At 42.8% G+C, this 18,367-nt stretch overlaps 1 protein-coding gene across 28 annotated transcripts in view; it reads left to right on the forward strand.

The window, feature by feature from the left end:
• The window catches only part of NRXN2 (neurexin 2), a 3,426,600-nt gene that overhangs the window by 636,292 nt on the left and 2,771,941 nt on the right, over window positions 1-18,367 (forward strand). The window lies entirely within an intron of this gene.

Below are 18,367 nucleotides of genomic sequence, written 5' to 3' on the forward strand. Positions count from 1 at the left end.
GGTACCCTCACTTCAAGCACCTGTTCCCAATACCAGGAGCCCGCCCCTACTCCATAATACTCCAGGATCCCAAGCATGATGTAGACCTATAAGTAGTTAAACTTGTAGAATATTAAAATAGAAAAAAAATATCAATCATCTCTACCCCTTGTGAGGGTCAGTCTCAAGCATAGAGCTTGCAGAAAGAGAGTCCAAACATTAAGGGCTTCTTGTATGCTTTTATTTCTGTACAGAGCAAAAACATCAATCCCCCCTCACAGGGGTTTTCAGAACTCAAACTACAAGATAAATCCCTAGCGGAAGAAAATCCTGGACTGCCGCACTCCGTGAAAAAGGCATCTTTATTGAAGAAATGGTATAAAATCCAACATGACAGTCAAATCGAGACATGGACAAAACAGGGATAAATGGCTAATGTGTTTCACATCGTTTGATGCTTACTCAGCGTTAGCCATTTATCCCTGTTTTGTCCACGTCTCGATTTGACTGTCATGTTGGATTTTATACCATTTCTTCAATAAAGATGCCTTTTTCACGGAGTGCGGCAGTCCAGGATTTTCTTGCCTCTACTGACTTGTGCAAAGGGAGCACCTGAGAATTCATAGTAGGGCGGGAGCACCAATTAGGGTCCGGAGGCTTGGTGAGCAGCATTCCTTTCTACAAGATAAATCCTGGCTGTTTGCTGATTTAATTAGTTAACACCCACTCTTAGCCTGTTCCCAGCACAGACTTGAAAGTCCTTTTTTTTTTTTTCCCAGTTATTCACTACTACATTCTTATTTAACAGTTTTGACAGCAACAAGACACATGTAACCCCCTGTATACCTAATAAAAGTTCAAGACTTTGGGTGGCATATAAAGTGCATCTGGAAAGTATTGAAAGTGCTTCACTTTTTCCACATTTTGTTATGTTACAGCCTTATTCCAAAATGGATTCAATCATTATTTTCCTCAAAATGCTACAAACAATACACCATAATGACAATGTGAAAAACGTTTGTTTGAAATCTTTGCACATGTATTAATAATAAAAAACGAAAAATATCATATGTACATACTGTAAATATTCAGAGCTTTTGCTCAATAGTTTGTTAAAGCACCTTTGGTACCATACTCAAAAAGACTTTGTACCTCAAGTCTTTTTTAGTATGATGCTACAAGCTTGGCACACCTATTTTTGGGCAGTCTCTCCCATTCTTCTTTGCAGGACCTCCTAAGCTCCATCAGGTTGGATGAGGAGCACAGCCGTTTTCAGATCTCTCCAGAGATGTTCAATTGGGTTCAAGTCTGGACTCTGGCTAGGCAACTCAGAGACATTCACAGCCACTCCTTTATTATCTTGGCTGTGTGCTTAGGGTCGTTGTCCTGTTTAAAGATGAATTTTTGCCTCAGTTTGAGGTCCAGAGCACTCTGGAGCAGGTTTTCATCAAGGATGTCTCTGTACATTGCTGCATTCATCTTGCCCTTGATCCTGACTAGTCTCCCAGTTCCTGCCGCTGAATAACATCCCCACAGCATGATGCTGCCACCAACATGCTTCACTGTAGGGATGGTATTGGTCAGGTGATGAGTGGAGCCTGGTTTCCTTCAGACATGGTGCTTGCCATTTAGGCCAAAGAGTTCAATCTTTGTTTCATCAGACCAGAAAATTATTTTTCTCATGGTCTGAGAGTCCAGGTGCCTTTTGGCAAACTCCAGGTGGGCTGTCATGTGCCTTTTACTGAGGAGTGGCTTCTGTCTGGCCACTCTACCATACAGGACTGATTGATGGAGTGCTGCAGATATTGTTCTTTTGGAAAGTTCTCCTTTCTCCACAGAGAAATGCTGGGAGCTCTGTCAGAGTGACCATCGGGTTTTTGGTCACCTCCCTGACTAATGCCGCATACACACGAGCAGAATTTCCATCCGAAAAATCTTAGATGGTTTTTCGGACGGAATTCCGCTCAAGCTTGTCTTGCATACACACGGTCACACCAAATTCTGACCGTCAAGAATGCCGTGATGTACAACACGTACGACGGGATTAGGAAATGGAATTTCAATAGCCACTGCGCCACCCTTTGGGCTCCTTCTGCTAATCTCGTGTTTATCTCATGTTAGTAGAAGTTTGGTGAGAGACGATTTGCACTTTTCAGACTCGTGCTTTTCAGTCCGTTACTGCTCTTCAGTTTGCTTGTGGGTTTGTATCTGGTTTTCAGTGTGTGTAGTCAGTTCGTATCTGTTTTTCAGTGCGTTCTTGTCCGCTCGTTTCTGATTTTCAGCTCGCTCTTCACAGGCCTTGCTGTTCTTCAGTGCGTTCTGTTAGTTTGTTCTGACCAGCCGTCCATTTTGAAGCCATGTTGCAGGTACGTACTCATCATAGAGTTTGTGCTATGCGGGGGCTTGGTTTTGGGGTTCTTGCTTTGACCCAAGCCCAGTCCATGAACAGGGTGGGGAGGAGTTCATGGACCAAGAATTGGTTGCTCCAGTGTGACCAATTCTCTCATATGCCTTTGCTGTGGGAGATCCAGGAGAATAACCCTGATAATTTCAGGAATTTTCTCCGGATGACGGACCCCCTTTTTCACCATCTGTTGGCTTTGCTGTCCCCTTATATTACTTATATTATGAAGCAGGACACCTGCATGCAGCAAGCCATCACTCCGGAGCAAAGGCTAGTCGCCACATTGCGGTACTTGGCAATGGAGAGAAGTCTACAGAACCTCAGGCATCTCCCCCCAGGCTCTGGGGATCATTATTCCAGAGACCTGTTCTGCCATCATACAGGTCCTGCAGAAGGACTATATTAGGGTAAGTTTTCTCCTTTAACATCACATTCTATGTATTTAATGTATGCTAATGTTTTGTATTTCTTTCATCATTCCCTAATTACCATGATTGTAATATGCTGTGAATGTCCCCTTTGTGCCCATGCATGCTGTAAGCTTTGAATGCTCCTTTTTTGTCCTTCATGCATATTTTTAATTAATTTCCTGCCACTGCCACCAACTTACCGTATATACTCGAGCATAAGTCGGGATTTTCAGCCTTTTTTTAGGCTGAAAGTGCCCCCCTCGACTTATACTCGAGTCACCGCCGTCTGCCTACATGATCAGCGTGTCATGCAGGCAGACGCGGCCAGCGTGTGATAATACAGTTCGGAGGCTATTTCAGCTTTTAAAAGCCGTGCCTCCTCCTCATCTGTGATAGGCTGAACACTCCATTTCCCAGCAGTCAGTGTACAGCCTATCACAGACATTCTCTCATCCTCGTCCGTAGTATGAGAATGAGAGAATGTCCGTGATAGGCAGACCGCTGACTGCTGAGTGTTCTGGTATTATCACAAGCTGATCGGAGGATGAGAATTGCCACGGGTCGACTTATACTCGAGTATATACGGGTAATACAAAGACTGGTATTGAGCATTGAAAGAAGAAGCCACACATTGAGTATAAAACCTTTTACTCCATGCACATTCACATGTGCATGTAAAACTTTTTTTTTTAAAAAAAGAACATCTTGTTTTTTAACAGTTTTACCTTGAAAATATTTTTTTAGTACATAAACAGGCATGTTTCAAAACATACACAACACAGGAACTTACAAAGTGCAACATTGAAAAACTGAAGGCAATATCAGACATTATAGTGTCAAAAAGTTGTTGATATTGCCTTCATCAGATGGGGTGATGTCACCCCTGTAAAAGCCAAGATGCACACAAATTGGGAGTCAAACTGGAGATTTCCCTCCTGATCCCATGCCTAATATCAACATGTGCTATCCCCATCATGGGGGGTCAATGGCCGTGTTTTGGGGGTGCAAACACTTCCTCTCACCTACTTGAGTTACGAGGAAGGGTTTGCTCCTCCTACAGGCCATTAAATCGAGTGGGTCCCCAGGTCTGTCGATAAATGCCGATAAAGCATTCGACAGGGTAGACTGGGGACTCACGATAAAAACGTTGGAAGTCATGGGCGTAGGTCCCAGAATGATCCAGTGGATTGAAGTTTTATATAAGCACCTGTCCGCCTCTGTAAAAGTGAACGGGGTATCCTCCTTCCCGTTTGTAATGGAAAATGGAACTAGGCAGGGGTGCCCGTTGTCGCCACTCTTGTTTGCGTTGACACTGAAACCCCTGCTGGCTTCAATCCGAAATAACTCAGATATTAATGGGATTAAGATGGGAGAAGAGGAGCATAAACTGGCAGCGTATGCCGACGACGTGCTGTTCTATATCTCAAATCCAAGGATCACGATTCCAAACTTGCTGGGGATATTGAAACAATATGGAGAAATCTCAAGTCTCAAAATAAACCTTAGCAAGTCTGAAATCTTGAATATAAATATTAGCATACAGGAAGAAGTGGAACTACAAGAAGAATTTCATTTTCCATGGAGAAAGGAAATAAAATATTTAGTAGTCAGTTTGACTGACTCATTAAGGAAAATATACCTAATAAATTATATTCCTTTGCTAGATGAAATTAAGCAGGAAATAAAAAAAAATATCAACACGATCTCTCTCCTGGATAGGGCATATTAATATGGTCAAGATGGTGCCGGTGCCAAAAATTCTATGCAAATTTCAAATGCTGCCTTTATCACTTCCTCAAACATATATTAAAACCTTAAAAAGTTTAATTTCAAAGTTTATATGGCATAATAAAAAAACGAGAATTGCAGCCACGGTGCTAGAAAGGGGGAAAAAACAAGGGGGCCTAGCTGTCCCGGATCTTAAAGTACAATAATGCTGTGGCACTTACATGGGTGGTGGAATGGGCAAAAGAGGTAAATGAAAAGAGGTGGGTTAATATAGAAAATGCAATGAGTAGTACACAATTAAGAAGTATAATATGGAACCCCCCACAGCACAGGGTATTGGGAGTGAACATGCACAAAATAACACGCACTGCATTAAAAATTTGGGACACAATCCATACACAAAATAAATGGGCCTACAATTCACCTTTAGGAAAATTAGTATTTTGCACCGGGGAAAGCGTCGGTGGGAGGGAATTGGATAAAAAAAGAAAATGCACAACTGAAAGATATAATAAAAAGGGGTAAAATAAGCACTTTTCAAGATTTGAGATTGGACACAGATTTAATGGTGATAGATGCATGGCGTTACCTCCAGTTAAGTCAGTTCGTAGAGAAACTGCCCCAGCCAATAAGATACAGAGAAAATTACAGGCCGCTGGAGCGGCTTTGCCTGAGAGAAAAATCAAAGCATAATATAGCCCGTATAAAATACTATCAGAAAGAGATGACCTGGAGGTTCCGCCATTCATCAAAAAATGGGAAAAATAACTGGGGTCACGATGTAATAGACACTATTGATAAAATGATGATACTTACACATAGTTCTGCGGTAGATACTAAAATGGTTGAGATGAATTATAAGTGCCTGGCAAGGTGGTATGCAACGCCAGATAAAATAAGTAAATTTCAACCGGAGAAATCCTTGGAGTGCTGGAGAGGGTGTAAGGCAACAGGAACAATGGCACATATATGGTGGGATTGTCCCACTATTAAAAAATATTGGAAGGAGGTTTTACAACTAATAAAGAAAATCACCCACAAAGAATTACCGGAAGATCTTTGGGTATGTTTGTTTCACGAATCAGACGTCTCTTTTAAGCACTATAAAAGATCCTTAACTCCCATCTTGATTAATGCAGCAAAAAGTCTTATACCAAAAAAAAGTCAGGAAGTAGAAAGCCCTAAAATTCAGGATTGGGTACTTTGCATAAATGAAACACATTATTTGGAGAGTTTAGACGATAGAGGGGAGAAAGCACAAGTTGGGGTAGACCGTAAAGACAAATGGGAAAAGTGGAAAGAGTTTAAAAAATCGTGGAGATATATTGAGGCAATAACTCAATAAATAAAAGGGGGTTGGGACATGAAGACAACAATAGAAAAACTGCCTTTGGATTTGGATACAAGGTGTGGGCTGAAAAAGAAAGACTGAAGGCAATATCAGACATTATAGTGTAAAAAAGGTGTTGATATTGCCTTCATCAGATGGGATCATGTCACCCCTGTAAAAGCCAAATTTTGAAGATGCACACAAATTGGGAGTCAAGCTAGAGATTTCCCTCCTGATCCATCATGGGGGATCAATGGACGTGTTTTGGGGGTGCAACCACTTCCTCTCACCTACTTGAGTTTCGAGGAAGGGGTTGCACCCACAAAACGCGTACATTGATATCCCCTGATGGCAGATAGCACATGTTGACACACTGTGTACATCTTCAAAATTTGGCTTTTAAAATGCGTCAAAAATTTGTTATAAAAAATTGGTCACCAAAAATAGAAAATTGTGTCATTTTGTTGTTATTTAGATTATTTCTAGTACATCAATCATGTTCTTAAGTTTTTGTTCTATGTCATTTGTTTTTTGCTTTATGATGTCTAAATCCTGACTACAAAACATCATGTTCTGGATTAGCCTTTGTGCACTGTCACATCACCTAAAAGAAAAAATACACACCATGTATTATAAATATGCAGGCATACATCTATTACCTGAGTCAGTGGTCTCAGACACTCACCTGTTATGGTGACAATTTCAACCACCTCTCCTTCCTCCACATCCTCTGGTTGTGGTGTCCTCTGTTCCCCTTCTTCAGGTGGTGGGGGGTTCCTGGTGTCCTCAGACATCCGGAGTCTTTTCTCCCCTATGAGAATGAAGCAAAAGGTATACTTAGCACACCGATATTTGAGGCCAGAAATAGGAATATGAAAAACTGCTTGGAAATGGGGTACAATTGTTGTTTTGACAGAGTTCCAAGCTGAAGACATGATTTTTTCCCTTACCAAAGCTGGTATACTTACCTTTTTTGGACAGGTTTGGAGACACCCCAAGTATCCACTGGAGTACCTGTGTGGGACACCCTAATAAGCTTGTTCTTGTGTCCCACACTAGTGCTCCTGAGTCCAGATGTGTAAACAGCTGCTGAGTGTCCTCTCCTTACATTACACTGAATCAAGTTTGCAATTCTTTCCAGTTTCAAACACATATAGCCAACAATGTCTTAAACTTCTTTTTAATACAAATTAGCATGACCAAATGTAGTTAACCCTGTATCTGCCCAAAACATCGTATTTAGTTGGCAAACGAACGATGTTTCCTATGACCGATTACTGTGCCCATGAACATGATAGTAGCCATTTTAAACTGTACAACAGTAAAGAAAAGCACATGGAGCAGCATGCAAGTAATAATAATAATAGGAACACACGACAAGTACTTACCCCAAAATTCCTGTGCAGACTCTTCAAAGCTTTAAACATGATCTTGGCCTTTCTCACATTTGGGTTTAGGTAAGGTCCATATTTCCTGTCATAGTCGGCCCTCTTCAAGATGTTCACCATCTCCACCATCTCTACAAAGGCCATATTTGAGGCCTTAAATCTCCGCCTGGATCGGGACATTTCTTGCTCCTGGCTTTCCTCCTCCTTGTTATTGCTACTATGCACCTGCTATGTCTCCGCCATGTTCCTCTCCCACTGCGACGAAAGAGAAGAAGCGGGAAATATTCTAGAAAGAACGTCAGGGGCGGGCGGGTGGAGTTTCACGCATGTGCACTGTATATAAAGCTAACACGCGTGTGTCGTACGTACGATCTGTGAGTGAAGGAAGTGCCGATTGTGAAAACGAAGCTGACATTTTACCTTGGGACATCAGTGGCCTTTACTGATTCGAGATTGATTCGAGCATGTATAGGAAGGAACTTAAAAAGGTCCAGGCTTCCATGAAATCAGGAGCAGCAGCAAAGGATGTGTATGTACCCAGTCTGTGGTACTACAACAGGATGCAGTTTCTGGAAGATCAGATTGAAACCAGGGAATCACTTTCTACACTTCCATCCACCCTTCCCTCAACCCTTTCCACAACCCCAGCTGAGGCTTCCGAGGACCAACCTGGAAGAAGTTGAGGAGCCCAGCTGGAGCCAGGTATAGTATTTTTGAACATATTTATGGTCCGAAAATTATTGTTGTTAACTAGATGTTATTATTGATAACAAATGAATGATTGAACAAAAAGTGTTTAACATATCAATAGACAGTAGGGGCCAAAAATGATTGGGTCTTTTCTATTTATTAACATTCAATTTGCAAAAGTCATAAGCTGAAAATTGTATGTGATTGATGAACCAAAAACTAAAACTATGTCCCTTTTTCATGCACAGGAAGACCTCAGCCAGGACGAGGCTCTGGAATGTGGCAGACAGGAGGAGGTGGGGGTAAGTGACAGCCAGGAGGAGGCAGGAGTAATTGTCAGCCAGCAGGTGGCCAGGCCCAGTAGCCTTACCCAATCCCAGGTGCCTCCCCTCCGCCTTACAACAAAAAGGGCCAGGAAGGGGAGTAACGTGGAGGAGGCAGCACTGGTCCTCATTAAGGACGCTAATGTGGCCCTGAAAACACCCCCCCCCGACGCTGAAGAGGCCTATGGCTGCTATGTAGCTGCTAAATTGCAGCAAATGGAGGAGGGCTAATGCTTCATGTGTGAGAATATTATTTTTCAGGCCCTTCAGAAGGGGTTGAGGGGCCAAATTAGTGAGAACATGCACTTATGTGCCCTCACCCATCCTCCTCCTCCTCCTGCCACAAGTCCACCTCCAGAGCCACAGCCTCCAAGGAAGGCTGCAGGGAAAGCTGCAGGGAAGTGTGGAGGGAAGGATGCAAGGAAGACATGAAAGTGATGGCCTGGGTTCAGTCTGGTCTGACAGAAGACGCAGGCCCTTCAATGCTGCAGAAATTTTTCTGTACCCTCCCCAGATCTGTGCCTCGATACAATCCTGTCTCTGTGGTCTACAGACAATTCCTTAGACTTCATAGCTTGGTTTGTGCTCTGATATGCACTGTTAACTGCGGGACCCTATATAGACAGGTGTGTGCCCTTTCAAATCATGTCCAATCAACTGAATTTACCACAGGTGGACTTCAATCAAGTTGTAGAAATATCTCAAAGATGATCAGTGGAAACAGGATGCACCTGAGCTCATTTTGAGTGTCATGGCAAAGGCTGTGAATACTTATGTACGTGTGATTTTTTTGTTTTCTATTTCTAATAAATTTGCAAAGATTTCAAACAAACTTTTTTCACGTTGTCATTTATAGGGTATTGTTTGTTGAATTTTGAGGAAAATAATGAATTTAATTAATTTTGGAATAAGGCTGTAACATAACAAAATGTGGAAAAAGTGAAGTGCTGTGAATACTTTCTGGATGCACTGTAGTACATCCCATCATAAACCATACCCTTGATCAATGAAGGTTGTTTGTCATATACCCAGTGGCGTATCCAGGGTATGGCAGATATGGCATGTGCCATGGGCGCCATATGAAGGGGGCGCTCCTGAGTGGCTGGGCAGCAAGGCACTTGCAGAGATCTCTAATTAAAATGGCCCTGATATTGCCACTGTTACTCATTGTCAGCCTGGGGTGGGATCCTGGCCAGTGGAGACTGCTTTAGGTCGTTCACCACTGGCCCCTGGCTCACTGCCCAAACTGGTTACTAGTCATGGCCCGCCTGGCGTCTAACAACCAGTGACATCACGGAGGAGAGAGGCAGAGATCAGCATTCAGAGCGGAGATTTAACTATCTCCTCCGCGCCCACTGCTTAGCTCCGCCCACCTCCTTTCTGCATCTTCCCCGACATGCACAAGAATCAAAGGGAGAGAGGAGTTTAGGCAGTGGTGTCCCCCTAGGTTATTTGCAAAATAGGCTGCCATGCAGGAGAGGGGAAAGGAGCCGGGAGGTGCGCTGTGCTCTCCCTCCTCTTCAGCTTCACAGTCCTGACACTGCAGCTCTTCTCTCCCAGTGGCTCTGTGTGTGTATAGAAGCGCCCTGCAGCTTCCCCCTACTGTTCTGTCATTGACTATATAGAAGCAGCAGAAAGGAACCAGCAACCTCATATTATAGGAACGGCTGCCACAGGACAAGAAAGAGTTAACAGCAGGAGCTGATCCACCTCCTGCTGCTTACTGAGCTAATGGGCACTGCTGTAGCCGCCCCCTTTGATTGAGAAAAACAGAGTACTGGAGCCATGCTGGAGCCTGGAGAAAGAGCCGAGCTGCTGTAGGGACTGGGGAGGGGGCAGAGAAGGAGGAGAAATGAGTAAGAGAAGCAGAAGAATGTACAGTATTCAGGTGAAGGTAATGTGGAGAATGTGCACAGGAAGAGACATTTACTACAATGCTCCTCTCTTTATTTTCTCTGTACTTTCTGATGTATTCTGTATTCCTCTTCTCTCTCCCTCCCCCCTGCCCCCCTTATCTCTCTCTCTCCTCTCTTCCCTCCCCCCTCCCCTAGTTCTCTTTCCTCCCCCTTCCATCTTCTGTCCTCCCTCCCTTTTTTCCCTCTTACCATAACCAGTATAAACACTGTAAATATTACAATAAAATACAATGCTATGATTCCTTCTTCACCTTAGTGTTTCAATTTAAATGTAATTGCATAATTTAAAGCAGTTGTATACTGCTGGACTTTTTTTTTTTTTTTACCATGCAAGGTAAAGGTATAATCTGCTAGTATGGATCGCATACTAGCACATAATGTTAAACTTACCTTAAAACAAACCCTTCTGCACCCAGAAGTCAGCGCAGAAGGCACCCTCATTTTTACTCATTTTGCTTCCGGGTTCGCAGGCTCTGTGACGGGCCTGAGCCATGATGAAGTCACTCCCGTGCATGCGCACGGGAGTCACCGTTTATGGCACAGAATTGTACCTATAGGTAAGCCTAATTATAGACTTACCCATATATAAAAGGCAGTAAAGGAAGTTTACTTCCATTTTAAGTGACGGTGGAGCCCTACCTCTGAATACCATATACTGTATATGTGGTGTCCTGTAAACCAAATATACAACTTGATATCTTTCAAACAAATAACAATATCAAAATATAAAATTGCAACATATTAGTGACATTGACACCCCTCAAAAGATTTTTGATAACAAATTGCAATATATAAGTGATGGTAACACCCCCTCAAGAAATAAAATAACTCCACTTACAATAGGGGGTGTCACCATCACTAATATACTACAATTTTATATTTTGAAATTTTGCCTTGTCATTTTCTTAGGTGTTTTTTTTTGTTTAGGTTATCTGAAAGATGGGTTTCAAATGTTTGACAGGGGCGCAGTTTCAATGCTTGCCATAGGCGCCATTTTCACTAGATACGCCTCTGCATATACCCCTTCCTTTTCAGTTGGAACCCAGGGTTTAAACAACTGCCCAGGGAAAGTGTCCTTAGATTATTATTTTTTTTTGACAGCGAGCCTGGGGCTCAAAGTCCTGCAGTGCCAGGAACCAGGGGGTAACTCCAAAATTGTGGTCCATGGCCAAGGGCCATCCATGTTAAGGGAGCATAGTCTGTTAAAGTCGTCAGAGTTGGCATCCCAGCAAAGAGTATTGTAAAGCATCCATTAAGTGCAATGGCCGCATGTGTGCAGTCCACAAAATAATATTTTTTCTCAGCTAGTGTCAACTTCTGATTCAAGTAGACCACCAGGAGTTCCTCTCCATCTAGCATCTGGCACAGCAAGAACCCCAGGCCTACCCTTGAGGCAATTGTTTGGACAATTAATTATTTGTGGAAATCTGGGAATACCAGTGCCAGCTGTCTGCAGAGAGCCTGATTCAAACATTGAAAAATGTCTTCAGTCATTGGATTCTATTTTGATCCTCCTGATGTTCTTGTCTTTGGTCAGGTTGGCTAAGGGTGCTGCTATGGTGGCAACATCTGGAATGAAAACAAAATGTCCCTGCGCTTAGGTAGGTCCAAACTGAGCTGCCAGCACTGAAATTTGTGATACCAAATTAGCAAGTTATAATTTGTGAATGTACAGCGCTAAAAATGTGCATGCTATTGTGAAGAGCACATTACATAAAATTGAGAATAAGAAAAACTAAATCTAAAATGAATCCAAAACCAAAATAACTTTATGTATCAATTTTTTATGGCTATTCAATTAACCTAATATTGCAAACATTACACATATATTATAGGCCATGAAAATTGCACATATACATATGTTTGTGAAAAAATTGTGCAGAAAAATCTGTATCACGTGTAAAGTTACATAAAACACAAAAGTAAAACCAATCTATCACTGAAAGGAATCGATAAAATATCAAGCCAATGCCTATTATTTGGGGTATTATTAGGCTCCATGTGATGCTGTATTCCAGATACTGGGACTCTTCTATCCCAAAGGCATTTTTGCAATTAAGCCCACAATTAAGCCCTTTTCTTAATTAGAATTCAGGACAGCCTGCACTTTATGGAGGTGACTTTTGCAGTCTGTGCTCCAAATAACTACGTAATTTAGGCTGCTGATGTGATGATGTGAGGTAAGAATTTCATCCACCATTTATTGGAATGTACTGGAAAAACTTTGTAACCCAAAGTGCATTGGGGCATACTAAACCAAAAAGAAATCCTGTGCTCGGCACACACTAGGTGGGGTCTAATTGAATACATTCTAATGGGACTGCTGCAGACTATAAACAGCCGACACTAAGCAAATAAGCAAATCTTACAAGAAAATTGTGCACTGTCCCTCTAAATGTCAAATATTATTCAAATTCGTGATCAAACATTCAAACATATATAAAAAAAAACACAGTGTGAAAAATTGTACATATCACTTTAACAATTATTAAAGTGCAAATATAGTGCTAAATAAAACATGCAAATGTTCTAATCCCAAAAAATATGCAATAATATGCAATAATTCATAGTTCATTTGCTACAAATTCAGTGGAAAAAGTGCTTGATGTGCAGTAGGTTTCCAAAGTGCAGTGTGCTCAAAGGTGCGACTTATACAAGGTGGCCGCTTACCCCACAATGTGGATCCCAAATTGCAGGGTTCAAACAAGCCTGCAATCTATCCAACAATGCGTACCATTAATACCACATATTCATCCAGGAACATTTACTCCATATGAACAAATGGCATGAAATAACTCTGTCCTCCTTAAGTTGCTCATCAGATGTTTCCATATAAAACAAGCAGGGAGAATCTCATAGTGTAATACAGCTTACAGATTTGTTTAACCATTGCCGCCCGCAACATAGCAAAATGACAGCGGCAAAGTGGTTTCAATATCCTGACCACTGAATATGATGTCGCCAGGATATCAAGCTGTTGCGCACCCCTGGGGGCGTGCATCGCGGCGATCATTGTTGTAGTGTGTCAGTCTGACACATCGCAACTCCGATCTAGGTAAAGAGTCTCTGACGGAGACTCTTTACCACATGACCAGCCATGTCCAATCACAGCTGATCACGATGTAAACAGGAAGAGCCGTTGATCGGCTTTTCCTCACTCACGTCTGACAGAAGCGAGTAGAGGAGAGCCGATCGGCTGCTCCTCTAACAGGGGGGTCTGTGCTGATTGATTATCAGCACAGCCCCCCGAGGATGACCACCCTGGACCACCAGGGATGCCACCAGGACCACCAGGGATGCCACCACTAGTCACCACCAGGGATGCCAATCAGTGCCCACAATGGGCATCACTGATTGGCAGGCTTTATTGTTTGGCACTGATTGGCATCCATCAGTACCATTAGTGTACATCAGTGCCACCTATCAGTGCCTATCCGTGCCACCTATCAGTGCCCATCCATGCCACCTATCACTGTCCATCTGTGCCACCTATCAGTGCCCATCCATGCTGCCTATCAGTGCTCATCCGTGGCCCATCAGTGCCACCTATGTGTACCCATCAGTGCTGCATATCAGTGCCACCTATCATTGCCCCATCAGTGCCGCATATTAGTGCCCATCAGTGCCACCTCATTGGTGCCCCTCAGTGCAGCCCCATCAGTGCCCATCAGTGAAGGAGAAAACATACTTATTTACAAAGTTTTGTAACAGAAATTTCTTTTTCAAAATTTTCGGTCTTTTTTTTATTTGCTTAGCAGCAAATAAAAATCCCAGAGGTGATCAAATACCACCAAAAGAAAGCTCTATTTGTGGCAACAAAATTACAAAAATTTAGTTTGGGTACAGTGTAGCATGTGCAATTTATTCAAAATATTTTTGCATAATTCTTTTTTGGACATTCATTGGAAGAATGTGTAATTAAGAGATCATAGTCATACTGAATCTAATGCCCCTATATTGGTTTACCAACATATGGACTAATTACTTTTGCACTTTTAGTATTCCAATTTATTGCACAATATTTACATAGTGTTTATTTATTTTATTTATTGAGTACCTTTTACACAACATTGCTGTAGCGCGGAATCACTATATGATTATTTGTATTTATAAGTGGATTGTGAACACTGGAAGATTCTGCTGCAGACAGTTTTCTTCACTTTATTTGATTGCACTTTATTGCACGGTACGCACTTTGGTTATTTATTTAGTAATTTTTTATTTATTAATTTTTATAGCTTTATAAGAGATTACTTTGAACACATCTTAGTAGCGCGAAAGCCTTCTATATTTTACAGTGTAGCATGACCACGTAATTTGTCAATCAAAGTGCAACAGCATTGAAAGCTGAAAATTGGTCTGGGCAGGAAGGTGTATAAGTGCCCTGTATTGAAGTGGTTAAAAACGGTCACATTTACTTACATCACAGTAAAGAACAATGAACTTCACACAAAACGATAATGCTGCGGTGTCTCACTCTCCTCCAGCATCTTTTGACGTCGCATTCACTCTCTCCTCGACGCTTTACCCCAAAACCGGCGTCATCTCAGATTGGAGGGTAACGCCAGTTTTGAGGAAACGCATCAGTAGGAGAGAGTGTGTGTGATGTCACCAGGTTCTGGCGGAGTGTGAGACACTTTGGAAATCTACTGCCCATCAAGCACTTTTTTCACTAAATTTGTAGCAAATGGACTATAAATTATTGCACATTATTGCATATTTTTGGATTAGAATTTTACTTTGTGAGCCATTTTTGCATTTTTTATTTAGCACTATATTTGCACTTTATTAATTGTTAAAGTAATATGTACAATTTTTCACATTGTGTTTTTTTTATATACAGTATCTCACAAGTGAGTACACCCCTCACATTTTTGTCAATATTTTATTATATCTTTTCATGTGACAATACTGAAGAAATGACACTTTGCTACAATGTAAAGTAGTGAGTGTACAGCTTGTATAACAGTGTAAATTTGCTGTCCCCTCAAAATAACTAAACACACAGCCTTTAATGTCTAAACCGCTGGCAACAAAAGTGAGTATACCCCTAAGTGAAAAATTCCAAATTGGGCCCAATTAGCCATTTTCCCTCCCCAGTGTCATGTGACTCATTAGAATTACAAGGTCTCGGGTGTGAATGGGGAGCAGGTGTATTAAATTTGGTGTTATGGCTCTCACTCTCATATACTGGTCCCCTCATGGCACCTCATGGCAAAGAACTCTCTGAGGATCTAATAAAAAGAATTGTTGTGTTACATAAAGATGGCCTAGCCAATAAGAAGATTGCCAAGACCCTGAAATTGAGCTGCAGCACAGTGGCCAAGACCATACAGTGATTTGAGGACAGGTTTCACTCAGAACAGGCCTCGCCGTGGTCGACCAAAGAAGTTGAGTGCACATGGTTAGCGTCATATCCAGAGGTTGTCTTTGTGAAACAGACGTATGAGTGCTGCCAGCATTGCTGCAGAGGTTGAAGGGGTGGGGGGTCAGCCCGTCAGTGCTCAGACCATATGCCGCTCACTGCATCAAATTGGTCTGCATGGCTGTCGTCCCAGAAGGAAGCCTCTTCTAAAAATGATGCTCAAGAAAACTTGCTTGCTGACGACAAGCAGACTAAGGACATGGATTACTGGGACCATGTCCTGTGGTCTGATGAGACCAAGATAAATGTATTTGGTTCAGATGGTGTCAAGCGTGTGTGGCAGCAACCAGATGGGGAGTATAAAGACAATTGTGTCTTGCCTAAAGTGGTTGGCAGTTGGAGTGTCATGGTCTGGGGCTGCATGAGTGCTGCCATCACTGGGGAGCTACAGTTCACTGAGGGAACAGTGAATGCCAACATGTACTGTAACACGCTGAAGCAGAGCATGATCCCCTCCCTTTGGAGACTGGGCCGCAGGGCAGTATTCCAACATGATAATGACCCCAAACACACCTCCAAGACGACCGCTGCCTTGCTAAAGAAGCTGAGGATTAAGGTGATGGAATGGCCAAGCTTGTCTCCAGACCTAAACCCTGTTGAGCATCTGTGGGATATCCTCAAATGGAAAGTGGAGGAGCGCAAGGTCTCTAACATTCACCAGATCCATTATGTTGTTATGGAGGAGTGGAAGAGGACTCCAGTGGCAACCTGTGATGCTCTGGTGAACTCCATGCCCAAGAGGGTTAAGGCAGTGCTGGAAAATAATGGTGGCCACACAAAATATTGACACTTTGGGCCCAATTTGGACATTTTCACTTAGGGGTGTACTCACTTTTGTTGCCAGCGGTTTAGATATTAATGGCTGTGTGTTGAGTTATTTTGAGGGGACAGCAAATTTACACTGTTATACAAGCTGTACACTTACCTTTTTACACTGTAGCAAAGTGTCATTTCCTCAGTGTTGTCACATGAAAAGGTATAATAAAATCTGTACAAAAATGTGAGGGGTGTACTCACTTTTGTGAGATACTGTATGTTTTGGTCACAAATTTGAATAATATTTGACATTTAGAGGGACAGCACACTTTTTTTTGTAAGATTGGGGCATAATGCCACAGACCTTCCAGGGTGAATGAATTTTTTTTTCTTCCTCCTTGAGTGAGACCTGCCAATGGCAGCAGGGGAAAAATTCCTTTCTGATCTTTCAGGAGACAATCAGATATTCCCTGAATTAACTACTCCTTATTGTTATCACAATCTACTAAGCTGGCAAGAACTTGAACTTGAGGAAGTCTATTCCACATTTTCACAGCTCTTACTGTGAAGAAGCATTTCTGTATGTGGAGGTTAAATCTATTTTTCCTCCAGGCATGAAGAATGTTACCTTGTTCTCTGTAGTGAATAATTTAAACACCGAGTTCACTGTATGGATCACCTATATATTTATACATGGTATTTATATCCCCCTTTAATTCCACTTCTGAAGAGAGAATACATTCAGCTAACTGTCGTAGTGGGGACAGGGAGTGCTGGGGCAACGAAAGGGTGCAGGTGCCTGCAGGCAGAAGGCTGGAGCTTGGAGATACAGGAATCTCTGAGGAAGACGTGGAGACTGATCACCAGTACTGTTCAGCGGAAGCCAGGCAGGTAAGTATGGACTCAGGAACAACTGCAGTGTCTGGAACAAGCAAAGGTAGGCAACTGTCTGGCAACAAGGTACACAAACGAAATGCAGGATCGTAGTCCAGGACAGGCAGAGGTTGGCAACGGGCTGGCAATGAGGTACAAAGTCAGGAAGCGGAGCCGTGGTAGTGAATCCAAGCCAGGGTTAGTATTGTGAGTGGAGGAAGATAAACAGGCAGAGGTAATCGAGGAGAGTAGTCAAGGAAGCTGGGTTGACAGGAACAAGGTTAGCAGGTCAGCACAGTAATCAGGAACACAGGGACTAGCTGAAGACGATCCAGCACTGGTATAAGACAGAGCCTTTGTTTATATAGGGCGCCAAGCGCCAGGATTGGCAGATGCGCATGAACATGCGCGAGTGCGCGCTAAGACACGCGCGCTCGTACGGGTGCGCCAGTGTGCACGTTTGTTCTGGATCTCGCTCGCCTCTGTCGGGGACACTGCGCATGCCTATTAGCATCCTGTGGAATAGGAATTAGCCACTGCTGCACGGAGACGGACATTAGCAATGTGAGTTCTCTGACACCTCTGTCGGGTACACCGCGCATGCCCATTAGTGTCAGTGGAATGGGAATTAGCCACTGCTGCACATAGACGGGCATTAGCAATGTGAGTTCTCTGACACTGCCCCCTCCTTAAGGACAGCCTCCGGATGCCTCTTAGAGCCGAATCCTCTGAGCGGGAGCAATGAAAGGCCTGTATAAATCTCTGGGCATGGAGATTTGTCTCAGGCTCCCAGGAATTTTCCTGTGGGCCAAAGCCTCTCCATTTGATTAAATACTGGTTCTGGCCTTGTCGCTTCCTACAATCCAGGGTGGCTTCAATCTCGAATTCTTCCTCACCATCCACTATTATAGCTTCTGGAGGTCCCCACCTCAAGATCCGGAAAGAAATTTGCTACATCGGGCTTTAGTAGTGAAGCATGAAATACAGGGTGGATACTAAATGAGTCGGGAAGTTCAAGTTCATAGGCCACCGAATTGATCTTCTTCTTGACTAGGAAAAGCCCCAAGTATCTGGGTCCCAGTTTTTTGGAAGGGCATGCCAGCTTCAGGTTTGCTGTAGAAAGCCATACACAGTCACCAACTTTT

The sequence above is a fragment of the Aquarana catesbeiana genome, linkage group LG11, assembly GCF_042186555.1.
Source record: "Aquarana catesbeiana isolate 2022-GZ linkage group LG11, ASM4218655v1, whole genome shotgun sequence".
In the NCBI taxonomy this organism is placed as follows: Eukaryota; Metazoa; Chordata; class Amphibia; order Anura; family Ranidae; genus Aquarana; species Aquarana catesbeiana.